This window comes from Pristiophorus japonicus, chromosome 6, assembly GCF_044704955.1.
Source record: "Pristiophorus japonicus isolate sPriJap1 chromosome 6, sPriJap1.hap1, whole genome shotgun sequence".
In the NCBI taxonomy this organism is placed as follows: Eukaryota; Metazoa; Chordata; class Chondrichthyes; family Pristiophoridae; genus Pristiophorus; species Pristiophorus japonicus.
The window spans coordinates 259,381,060-259,394,426 of NC_091982.1; the positions used below are offsets into that span (position 1 = coordinate 259,381,060).

The 13,367-nt window shown below is 46.2% G+C and overlaps 1 protein-coding gene across 3 annotated transcripts in view; it reads left to right on the plus strand.

Annotated features, from left to right (window-relative positions):
- Positions 1-13,367, plus strand: part of mecom (MDS1 and EVI1 complex locus) — a 462,101-nt gene that overhangs the window by 218,296 nt on the left and 230,438 nt on the right. The window lies entirely within an intron of this gene.

Consider the following 13,367-nt stretch of genomic DNA (forward strand, 5'->3'; position numbering starts at 1 on the left):
AGACAAAGGTCTTCCACCAATCTGACCCCGCCACACAGCACTGGCCCGTGGTTATCAAAATCCACATGGACCATTTTCCATACCTCGGGAGCCTACTGTAAGCAACGACCAGATCTCTATTTCTCTCTATTTCTCTCTCTCTCAAGTTATTTTTCCCCTTTTCTCTTTCTCTATTCCTATTTCTTTATTTCTCTCTCTCCCAATCAAATTTTCTTGAGTAGACTGGGTCTTTACTCGCTGGAGTTCAGAAGGATGAGGGGTGATCTTATAGAAACATTTAAAATAATGAAAGGGATAGACAAGATAGAGGCAGAGAGGTTGTTTCCACTGGTCGGGGAGACTAGAACTAGGGGGCACAGCCTCAAAATACGGGGAAGCCAATTTAAAACCGAGTTGAGAAGGAATTTCTTCTCCCAGAGGGTTGTGAATCTGTGGAATTCTCTGCCCAAGGAAGCAGTTGAGGCTAGCTCATTGAATGTACTCAAGTCACAGATAGATAGATTTTTAACCAATAAGGGAATTAAGGGTTACGGGGAGCGGGCGGGTAAGTGGAGCTGAGTCCACGGCCAGATCAGCCATGATCTTGTTGAATGGCGGAGCAGGCTCGAGGGGCTAGATGGCCTACTCCTGTTCCTAATTCTTATGTTCTTATGTTCTTATGACCGATATCGATGACGACGTCCAACACCGCCTCTAGTGAGCCAGCGCAGCCTTTGGTCGCCCGAGGAAGAGAGTTTTTGAAGACCAGGACCTCAAATCTGGCGCCAAGCTTATGGCCTACAGGGCAGTAGTGATATGAGGCTGCAGAGCGACTTGGATAGGTTAGGTGAGTGGGCAAATGCATGGCAGATGAAGTATAATGTGGATAAATGTGAGGTTATCCACTTTGGTGGTAAAAACAGAGAGACAGACTATTATCTGAATGGTGACAGATTAGGAAAAGGGGAGGTGCAATGAGATCTGGGTGTCATGGTACATCAGTCATTGAAGGTTGGCATGCAGGTACAGCAGGCAGTTAAGAAAGCAAATGGCATGTTGGCCTTCATAGCGAGGGGATTTGACTACAGGGGCAGGGAGGTGTTGCTACAGTTGTACAGGGCCTTGGTGAGGCCACACCTGGAGTATTGTGTACAGTTTTGGTCTCCTAACCTGAGGAAGGACATTCTTGCTATTGAGGGAGTGCAGCGAAGGTTCACCAGACTGATTCCCGGGATGGCGGGACTGACCTATCAAGAAAGGCTGGATCAACTGGGCTTGTCTTCACTGGAGTTCAGAAGAATGAGAGGGGACCTCATAGAAACGTTTAAAATTCTGATGGGTTTAGACAGGTTAGATGCAGGAAGAATGTTCCCAATGTTGGGGAAGTCCAGAACCAGGGGTCACAGTCTAAGGTTAAGGGATAAGCCATTTAGGACCGAGATGAGGAGAAACTTCTTCACCCAGAGAGTGGTGAACCTGTGGAATTCTCTACCACAGAAAGTTGTTGAGGCCAATTCACTAAATATATTCAAAAAGGAGTTCGATGAAGTCCTTACTACTAGGGGGATCAAGGGGTATGGCGAGAAAGCAGGAATGGGGTACTGAAGTTGCATGTTCAGCCATGAACTCATTGAATGGCGGTGCAGGCTTGAAGGGCCGAATGGCCTACTCCTGCACCTATTTTCTATGTTTCTATGTTTCTATGTTTATATGGCTCAGAGATGTGGACCATATGCAGCAGGCACCTCAAAGCACTGGAGAAGTACCACCACACTGCCTCCACAACATCCTGCAAATCCATTCGGAGGACAGACGCACCAATGTCAGTGTTCTCGCTCAGGCCAACATCCCCAACATTGAAGCACTGACCACGCTCGATCAGCTTCGCTGGGCGGGTCACAACGTTCGCATGCCTGGCACGAGACTCCCAAAGCAAGCGCTCTTCTGGGAGCCTCGACACGGCAAGCAAGCCCTAGGCGGGCAGAGGACACCCTCAAAGCCTCCTTGTGAGAGTGCAACATCTCCACCGGCACCTGGAGAATCCCTGGCCCAAGACAGCACTAAGTGGAGGAAGAGCATCCGGGAGGGCATTGAGCACCTCGAGTCTCGTTGCCGAGAGCAAGCAGAAACCAAGCGCGGACAGCGGAAGGAGCGTGCGGCAACCCAGGTTCCCCATCCACCCTTTCCTTCAACCGTTGTTGTCCCACCTGTGACCAGAGACTGTAAGTCCTGCATTGGACTGTTCAGCCACCTGAGAACTCACTTTTAGAGTGGAAGCAAGTCATCCTCGCCTTCGAGGGACTGCCTATGATGATCTTACGTGTGCCTAACCTGCGACTTTGCCTCAGTGTCTCCCCTGTGGTTGCCTCATGGCTCTGGGAAAGCTGTTGCTTTCCCTGTGTGGAAGCTGCAGATGTCCTTCTAGACGCCCTCGAGCAGCTTTGGGCTGGAAGGGCCGGCTGGAGACTGGTCAACACCATCTTGGGAGGGTTCAGTCCGACTTGTCTCGGGCGAGGGCATGGGTGGAGCCACTGGCGGAGTGACAGGTCTGGGGTCAGGAAAGCTGCGAGCTGGAGGGAGCGCACCATCCACACCCTGGTCCGAGGGGCCTGAGTAACTCACCAGGGGCGGCACATTACCACCACCACCAATCTGAGGGAGCTCAGGTCGGTGCTGTGGCACCACACCGGAAGGTCCCCTGTGGCCCGTGGTGGACCCAGCCGCGAAAGCAACACCGAGGTCTCGGGGAGGGGGGGCACCCAGCTGAGGCTGCATGCGAGCAGCCACAATCTGAAAGCCACCAGATATGACGGCACTTAAACGCTCCGCCGACTCCTGCAGAGCCGCAACCTTCCTCTCCAAAGCAGCACCGATACGTTCGTTCCCTCGCGCCTGTGCTGCAATGGCAGCTGCCACATCACCCTCAGGGTGAAGTTCCCCTGGGAATAACGCCCCAATTAAGACTGCTAACTTTCAGATTTGAAGGGCTAATAAGACTGGAACACTTTTTTGTGATCAAAAGACTGAATTTGGATCCAATGGCCGCTGCAAACTTTGCGGCGCTAATCGGGGAAAAAAGATCTTAACACCACCAGCTTTCTGGCTGTAATGAATTTCGGCCCTTTTGATCCTTCTCTACAGACATCAATTATTTCAATAAAAATAAAATCAATACATATATTTTCAATTAGCTTCCTCTGGTGCTCTTTTTTTCTTCCTATCACAGAACAATACTAGTATCATTAATATTCACTGACCATTGACAGAACCTTGCTTTGCAGATTTTCAAACAAATTATTGATCTTAAACTTCATCCAGTGTTTCCATAGTTATCTTTTTAGATATTTACAGCATCTAATTATCCTGAAGGATTCTACTGGAGCTTGGAAAAATTAGGTAAACTTTTTGCAGAATGTATGTTTTTTCCAATCAGAATCAAGATGCTATCTGAGCACCATGGTGGAGCATAATTCCTGCTCGATATCGGCAAAAGAAGTAGGCCAATAAATAGTACATACTTTCCTGTTCAAAGTTTGTTACTTTAAGTGTGAAAGATATTTTACTTATTATACACACTTTCATGAAATGTTGCTTTGGAAATCTTCAAAACTTTTGAAAGGCCTAGTAATGTGTACTTCTAAACAAGTTACCATCATGGAGCCTCTTACTAAAGCTAGTCGCATGGTTATTCAGTTTTCTGCCAAATTGTTCTATCTGTGCTATAGATGGCTAATTTGTTGACTCGTTTACCTGTCCCCCTTAACTGAAGATTTCCCTGTCTCCAAATTTGCATTTTCATATGTCACCTTCTCCACTCTTCATCTAACCCTATCCACTCAATTACTGATGATTCTACTCTACATTGATCAGTCTCCATCAGATTGCATGCCCTCCGTGCACACAACCTCCAGTGTTCTCCTGGGACAGTGGTAGAATCAATGCATCTTGATCGCCATGTCCTTCGATTGTGGAAGGATAATTTTGTTTCTTTCAATTCTTTGAAGACACAGTTTCTTCGTGTCTCTAGTAAATCTAACTAACAAATATTGATTCATTTGATGGTTCCATCTTAAGTATTTCTTCATCAGCCCCAGGACATCAATGCAGGAGTTCCTCAGGGCAGTGTCCTCGGTCCAACCATCTTCAGCTGCTTCATCAATGACCTTGCCCCCCTCATCATAAAGTCAGACGTGGGGATGCTCGCTGATGATTGCACAGTGTTCAGTGCCATTCGCAATTCCTCAGATAATGAAGCAGTCCGTGCCCGCACGCAGCAAGACCTGGACAACATTCAGGCTATGGCTGGTAAGTGGCAAATAACATTCGCGCCACACAAGTGCCAGGCAATGACCATCTCCAACAAGCGAGAGTCTGACCACCGCCCCTTGACATTCAACGGCATTACCATCGCCGAATCCCCCACCATCAACATCCTGGGGTCACCATTGACCAGAAACTTAACTGGACCAGCCACATACATGCTGTTGCAACAAGAGCAGGTCAGAGGCTGAGTATTCTGGGGCAGGTGTCTCACCTCCTGATGCCCCAAAGCCTTTCCACTATCGACAAGGCACAATTCAGAGTGTGATGGAATACTCTCCACTTGCCTGGATGAGTGCAGCTCCAACAACACTCAACACTATCCAGGACAAAGCAGCCCGCTTGATTGGCACCCCTTCCACCACCTTAAACATTCACTCCCTCCATCACCGACACACCGTGGCTGCAGTGTGTGTCGTCTACAAGATGCACTGCAGCAACACACCAAGGATTCTTCGGCAGCACCTCCCAAACCCGCCACCTCTACCGCATAGAAGGACAAGGGCAGCAGGCGCATGGGAACACCACCATCTCCACGTTCCCCTCCAAGTCACACACCATCCTGACTTGGAAATATATTGCCATTCCTTCATCGTCGCTGGGTCAAAATTCCAGAACTCCCTCCATAACAGCACTGTGGGAGTACCTTCACCACAAGGACTGCAGCGGTTCAAGAAGGTGGCTCACCACTATCTTTTTAAGGGCAATTAGGGATGGGCAATAAATGTTGGCCTTGCAAATGACGCCCACATCCCAGGAACAAAAAAAAAGATGACATTCTTGGCCTTACTATCTTGTATGACCTCAAATGGATTTCACACATCTCCTGCATTGCTAAAGCTGCTGAAGTTGCTTTAAAGAAGCTTGGATTTTTTTTGTGATTAGAATTCTTTTCCTCTCAATAACTATTAATGCTCTATAAGGGATAAGTTGTCCATGATTTGAATGCTATTCGATATATGTAAGGAGATTCTTCTAAGACCTCATTCTTCATTAGACCAGGTATAAGAAAAAGGTTGTCACCTGATAGAGATTCATCTCTGATCTCCAAACTTTATCTCTATTCCAACTTTTCTTCTCTCTCCGGGTTTTATCAATACTACATGGTCAGTGCTCTGAACTTCCCGTGTTTGTTTCTTCTACGCTCCAAATAAATTATCTCTTGCACTCTCTTACATCTCCCTAAAATCCAGATTCATCAAAGTCTCCTACTCTAATTCATTCTTTTCAGAACAGTAAAACGGTGACATTCCTTGGTCGCCCTCAGTCTTTCCTTCCTCCCAAAATCTTCAAGGTTCTAAAATGCAAGCTGGGTATCACACAATTATAACTTCCTCAATAATTTCAACTTTTTAAAATTCTTTTCAACCTTGATGATGTCCTGTTTGACTTCTTTATTTTCTTATTATTTTTGTAATATCCTAGCTTTACTAAGCACAACAAAATAATTGGAAATTGTATTTTTTGTGCTTGCATGCATACTCTCCATCTTCTGATAATTCGGTTTTGCAATGAATCATAGAATCATACAGCACAGCAGCTGACCATTCAGCCTCTCCAGGCCTGTGCTGGCTCTTTGAAAGAGCTATCCAATTCAACCCACTGCTCCACTCTTACCCCATAGCCCTGCAATTTTATCCTTTTCAAGTATTTATCCAATTTCATTTTTAAAGTTACTGTTGAATCTGCTTTCACCATCCTTTCAGGCAGTGCATTTCAGATCATAATAGCTTGCTGTGTAAAAAACTCTCTCCGCATCTTCCCTCTTTTGCTATTTATCTTAAGTCTGTGTCTTCTAGTTACCGACCCTCCTGCCAATGAAAGCAGTTTCTCCTTATCTACTCTATCAAAACCCCTCACAATTTTGAACATCCCTACTAATCTCTGCTCTAAGGCGAACAATTCCAGCTTCTCTAGTCTCTTGACATGGCTAAAGTCCCTCATCCCTGGTACCAGTCTGATAATGCTACTTTAAACAAAAAGTATTTTGTTCAATTTTCCAAGGTAATTGCTATCTCTGCTCTTCAGTCTTCCACTCTGCTAAGAGAGCAGGAGACCTGCTACATAGTCCCAGGATGATTCAGCACTCAAAGGGTTACTAAAAGCTCCTACTTTTTACAAACTCCTTTTCATATTCACTAGTCTGAGAGACTACGTGAGCATACTTCCCTATGGACCATTCATTCAGAGAGAGTAAAGTTTTCCTCAGGAGGTAGAAAGGAAAGAACGTGTTTCAGGAATTAGCCTCTAACGCCAAAATGGTAGTGGAGAAAACCTTCTCATGTCAGTCTTAATTGTGATTGTCAGCTGCTGACTGCAGACGTTTTTAAATACATCTAAGCCATCTCTTCTGGATGTGACCTTTCTGATTACATTGAACAATGTGCGAGTAACATTAACAACACACATGTTGATTCCATATGTTTACTTCAGAATGTGAGCTCTGAAGGTTGCATGCAAGGAGCTAGGAATTCGGTCAAATACTGCCTGAAACCATATTCGGGCCTCCTTCGATAGGACTGGCTAACGGGGTGGGAGAGCTCTAATAGCTCTTATCCCCTGTGTCTCTTCACTTCCACATTTGCCCCTTGTTTTCCCACAGGGATAGAGATGGCAAGAGACTGCACTGAATGGTGTATGAAAGAATCTTTAAATGATGATGGCCTTGGCCTGTAGCAGTCAGACTGATAAATGATGCGTGGAAATCGGGCACATTTCCTACTGCCAGGAGCCATGGTCAGCCTGCTGCAGAGCTGAACAACTGAGAGGACCGAGGTGATCCAGAACCTGAAGTAGCACTCCCATCAGGCCCTTTATCACTCTGGGCCAAGCAAGGTCAGGCCAAAGGGTCAGGCAGATTGTCAGAGGCACACAATGACAACGAGTAAGATGGTTGACAATGGAGATAAGATTAATGTTCTACGATATTACTACTGAATTACTTTTTAAATGCGGATTCTAACAAATATTATAAATTCTGCCTTCATGGAATAAATGAAAAGGCCAGTGCTCATTTTATCGTGGTGCTGAGGTTAGATTTGTACAGCTTTGAGATTACTTGGTTCCATAATTATTGTTTTAGCCTTTTCTCTCCCGTGTTATTTCTCTCCTGTCACGACACACGCCACCCATTAGCTGGGAGAGTGGGTAGGTGACCTGGTTCGAGGCCTCTGGAAATGCAGCCCTGTAACAAGCCACTAGCAGGTGACTGACTGATTCGGGGATTCCATGTCCACAGATAATTCCCTCCTCCATCCTAGTGAGGAAACACCTTGTCTCAACTCAAGTTTATTTCTTGTCCACTTCCCCCGCATATCCGTGTTAACACTAGAAACACACCATGTGGGGAATCAGAGATCTAACACCATGTCATATTGTTCCATGGCACACCATTTTACACTATTACCTAAATTGTTTATTCTTTTAAAGATCTGCCTCTTTAAAAGAAAAGAAAGACTTGGATTTATTTGGAGCCCTTCACGTCCTCCGGGCATCTCAAAGTGCTTTACAGCCAATGAAGTACTGTTGGAGTGTAGTCACTGTTGTAATGTGGGAAAAGCAGCAGCCAATTTGCGCATAGCAAGCTCCCACAAATGACAGTGTGATAATGACCAGATAATCTGTTTTTTGTTAGGTTGATTGAGGGATAAATATTGGCTAGAACACCGGGGATAACTCCCCTGCTCTTCAAAATAGTGTCATGGGATCTTTTTTATCCACTATCGAGAGCAGACAGGGCCTCAGTTTAACATCTCATCAGAAAAACGTCAGCTCTGACAGTGGGCTGAGGGAGCACTGCACTGGACTGCAAGCCTAAATTTATTTTTGTGCTCAAGTCCCTGGGATGGGACTTGAATCCATAACCTTCTGACTCAAGAGGTGAGAGTGCTACCCACTGAGCCACACCTGACACTACAGAAAAATCACAGTCAAACTCATCCAGTTTAAAATCGTAGGATGATAGAGCACTGTCGGAGGCCATTCGGTCCATCGTGCCTGTGCCAGAAATGGAGTTCTTTAAAATAAATTGTGCTTCAATTAAAACATAAGCCCCCCCACCCCCCCGTCACCACCCCAATGAGCAGTGGAATTACATCAGCACGCTACAAGTTACAAGGACGATAATAGAAAAGCAAAAGACAAAGGTTCTTAAAATGACAGATAAAATGATTATCATGATTACAATGTACAGGGGAAGGGAAGGGTAGAAGGCTCGGAACACCATGGGGGTAGATTGTTAACTTGCTGCCTGGGTGAAAATCAGATCGGCTAGTCATTATAGAAATTAGATGGTTTCTGTAACGGTCAGCAAAGGCAGTTTTACACCTGGGCAGGAAGTTGAAATCAAACGGAAGTGTTGGATTGTGGAGGTTAGCCATTTCGAAGTTTCCTATAAGTGTCACTTGAGTGTCCGTATACATGAGAACCATATAAAATGACAGGAGCTGTAAGCATTACGTTGCTGTCACGGTGATGATATCATTGGACCGCTGGGGATGCAGATCAAGCAATGTGCACAGAAGTAAAAAAAAAAACTGTCCTTGCAACACATTGGTTAGAAATATTGCAAATTGAGTTCCCCCCCCCCCCCCCCCCGTGGTTCAGTGAGTAAATACTCCTTATGATCTGGTATTCATAGAATCATAGAAAGTTACAGCACAGAAGGAGGCTATTTCGGCCCATCGTGTTCACGCCGGTCGACCAAGAGCTATCCAGCCTAATCCCACTTTCCAGCTCTTGGTCCGTAGCCCTCTAGGTTACAGCGCTTTAAGTGCACATCCGAGTATCTTTTATATGTGATGAGGGTTTCTGTCTCTCCAACCCTTCCAGGCAGTGAGTTCCAGACCCCCACCACCCTCTGGGTGAAGAAACTTACTCTCATAACCTCCCCCCAATTACTTTAAATCTATGCCCCCTGGTTGTTGACCACTCTGCCAAGGGAAACAGGTCCTTCCTATCCACTCTATCCGGTCCCCTCATAATTTTATACATCTCAATCAGGTCTCCCCTTAGCCTCCTCTGTTCCAAAGAAAACAGACCCAGCATCTCCAATCTTTCCTCAGAGCCAAAATTCTCCAGTCTAGGCAACATTCTTGTAAATCCCCTTTGCACCCTTTCCAGTGCAATCACATCTTTCCTGTAACGTGGTGACCAGAACTGCACACAGTACTCCAGCTGCGGCCTAACCAGTGTTTTATACAGTTCATGCATTAACAAGTATTGTCAAGAAGATGTTGCATTCAATCATAGAAAAAAAGAAAGAGTTGCATTTATTTGGCACGTTTCACCACCTCAGGACATCCTAAAACATTTTACAGCCAATGAAGTACTTTTGAAGTGTAGTCATTGTTGTAATGCTAAAACACAGCAGCCAATTGCACACAGCAAGGTCCCATAAACAGCAATGTGACAATGACCAGATAATCTGTTTTTCTCATGCTGTTGGTTGAGAGATACATATTGGCCAGAACATTTCCCCTCATACCTCCTCTAAACCTCCCCCAATTACTTTAAATCTAGGGCCCCCTTCTTTTGAAACAGTGCCATGAGATCTTTTACAATCACTTGAGAGAGCAGGCGGGGCCTCGGTTCAGCATCTCATCTGAAAGATGGCACCTCCGACAGTGCAGCACTCCCTCAATACTGCACTGGAGCCTAGATTTTTTGCTCATGGTCTGTAAAATACTAGCTGATCTTGGCCAGGGCAGCAGTAGGGATACAATGATCTCCAGTAAGCTAGGAAGGAGTAAAAGCATCTTGAGCTTCCACTCTTAATAAATATTCTGTGACCTCCATTGAGAAGTGTACATGTGAATTTTGGACAAGGACAGTACTGGACTCTGATTCTTCCACCTTCCATCGGTCAGATAATTTGCTGACAATCACTGTTTAAGCTCAAGCATCATTAATGATCAAATGGATGAGGTAATAGAAGGTTGCTGATGCCTGTGGAAGCATAGCTTACCATGAGTTCTTTCCCTGGACTTTTCAGGCAAGGGGACAAATTGAAGTGTTGGTAGGCAGGAGATGGAGAAAAGATTCCAAATGGTAAGTGGAATGATTTGTACTGACATTGTTTCACAATCCGTCATTGAATTGAAAAGCTGGTGGAGTCTGTGATTTAAAAACATAGCGGAGGCTGTTTGGCGGTTTTAAAAATGAGACAGTATTGACTGAAAGGCGAAATGTTACCATTCACATAGCAATTTGCTCATTGTTCATTATACACAACATCCAAGAATCCTACTGATGGACAGGTTTTCAGTAAATATTCATTTAGTCTGCGTCATCTGGACTGTAATGTGCTTTTATTTATTTTTTTAAACGATGCTTTCTTCAAACCAAAGGAAAAAAACAAAAACAATCCTTCAGATTCTTTATCAATCTACTTCAAATGGAAGAGGGAACGTGTTGTGTATCTGTAAAGCATGCACTCCCATGTTCCGCCACCAGGGAGCGCATCCCCTGAAGTCCCAAGGGATCACAGCATCCCTTGGGAGCACTGTATATAAGCCGGACCCTAAGGCCTGTTCCTCACTCTGGAGTGTCTTAATAAAGACTGAGGTCACTGTTACTTTAACCTCCCTGTGCGCAGTCTCATCTGTGTTAGGAACACAATAACTGGCGACGAGTATACGAATCCAACGCAAAGATGCAGCAAACTGTGGGCATCCTGGAGAAGTTCTCGGAGGGTGAGGACTAGGAAGCCTATGTTGAACGGCTAGACCAGTACTTTGTAGCCAACGAGCTGGACGGAGAAGGAAGCGCTGCAAAAAGGAGAGCGGTCCTCCTCACGGTCTGCGGGGCACCGACCTACAGCCTCATGAAGAATATTCTGGCTCCAGTGAAACCTACAGATAAGTCGTATGAGGAGCTGTGTACACTGGTTCGGAAGCATCTTAACCCGAAGGAGAGCGTGCTGATGGCGAGGTATCAGTTCTATACGTGCCAGCGATCTGAAGGTCAGGAAGTGGCAAACTACGTCACTGAGCTAAGGCAACTTGCAGGACAATGTGAGCTACCTGGAGCAAATGCTCAGAGACTTTTTTGTACTGGGCATTGGCCACAAGACCATCCTACGAAAACTTTTGACTGTAGGGACACCGACCCTCAGCAAGGCCATTGCGATAGCACAGGCATTTATGTCCATCGGTGATAACACCAAACAAATCTCTCAGCACACAAGTGCTAGCAATGTTCATAAATTAACTGGTACTGTGTTTGCGAGCAGAAATATACAAGGCAGAAACCATGAGTCTGCAACTGCCAGCAGGCCTCAGGTGACCCAGATGACTCAGAGTCCGCAACAAAGGATAAATGTAAGCAAATTCACACCTGTCCTTAGTAAAAAATGCTGGGAGCTGGGCCAGCATCCCCGTTGAAATGCAAGAGCTAATCAAGCCATTCCAGCGGCGAAAGGACGAGTTGTCCATTCAGGCAGACTGCCTGTTGTTGGGTAACCGCGTAGTGCTACCAAAAAAGTGCAGGGAAACGTTCATCTCGGATCTCCACAGCACACACCCGGGTATAGTAATGATAAAAGCGATAGCCAGATCCCACATGTGGTGGCCCGGTATCGACTCTGACTTAGAGTCCTGTGTACGGCAATGCAGCGTATGTGCTCAGTTGAGCAACGCGCCCAGAGAGGCACTACTAAGTTTGTGGTCCTGGCCCTCCAGACCATGGTCGAGGATCCATGTCGACTATGCGGACCCGTTTCTCGGCAAAATGTTCCTGGTGGTGGTGGATGCTTTTTCAAAATGGATTGAATGTGAAATAATGTCAGGAAGCAACGCCACCGCCACCATTGAAAGCCTGAGGGCCATGTTTGCCACCCACGGCCTGCCTGACATACTGGTCAGTGACAACGGGCCATGTTTCACCAGTGCCGAATTTAAAGAATTCATGACCCGAATGGGATCAAACATTCACCTCGGCCCCGTTTAAACCAGCCTCCAATGGGCAGGCAGAGCGGGCAGTATCAAACAGAGCCTCAAAAGAGTCACAGAAGGCTCACTCCAAACACGCCTGTCCCAAGTACTGCTCAGCTACCGCACGAGACCCCACTCGCTCACAGGGTGCCCCCGGCTGAGCTACTCATGAAAAGGACACTTAAAACCAGACTCTCGCTGGTTCACCCCAACCTGCATAATCAGGTAGAGAGCAGGCAGCAGCAACAAAATGTAAACGATGGTCGCGCCACTGTGTCACGGGAAATTGATCTGAATGACCCTGTTTATGTGCTAAACTATGGACATGGTCCCAAGTGGATCGCGGGCACGGTGATAGCTAAAGAAGGGAGTAGGGTGTTTGTAGTCAAACTAGACAATGGACAAATTTGCAGAAAGCACCTGGACCAAACGAGGCTGCAGTTCACAGACTGCCCTGAACAACCCACAGCAGACACCACCTTTTTCGAGCCCACAACACACACCCAAAGGATCATCGACACCGCCCCGGACCAGGAAATCGAACCCATCACGCCCAACAGCCCAGCAAGGCCAGGCTCACCCAGCAGCCCTGCAGGGCCAACAACACGCCAACCCAGCGAGGGCACAGCCAACACACCTGAACAGACATTTGTACCGAGGCGGTCCACCAGGGAAAGAAAGGCTCCCGACTGCCTCATCTTGTAAATAGTTTTCACTTTGATCTTGCGGGGGAGTGATGTGTATCTGTAAAGCATGCACTCCCATGTTCCGTCACCATGGAGCGCATCCCCTGAAGTCCTAAAGGATCCCAGCATTTCTTGGGAGCACTGTATTTAAGCTGGCCCCTCAGGCCTGTTCCTCACTCTGGAGTGTCTCAATAAAGACTGAGGTCACTGTTACTTTAACCTCCCTGTGTGCAATCTCATCTGTTTTTGGAACACAATAGAACGGATTCCAGAATATAAATTATTTGGGAGACAGTAAGGAAAGTTAAAGTGTGTTGAATGACCAACACGAGCTCCAATGATAAAATGTTCTAAACTCCTGGGGGATTCTGAGCAGAGAGTCCGTTCTTTTCTGTGTGTTTGAGGCATGATGACGTTGTGATTTAGAACTTTCATCTATTGATCATCTGAA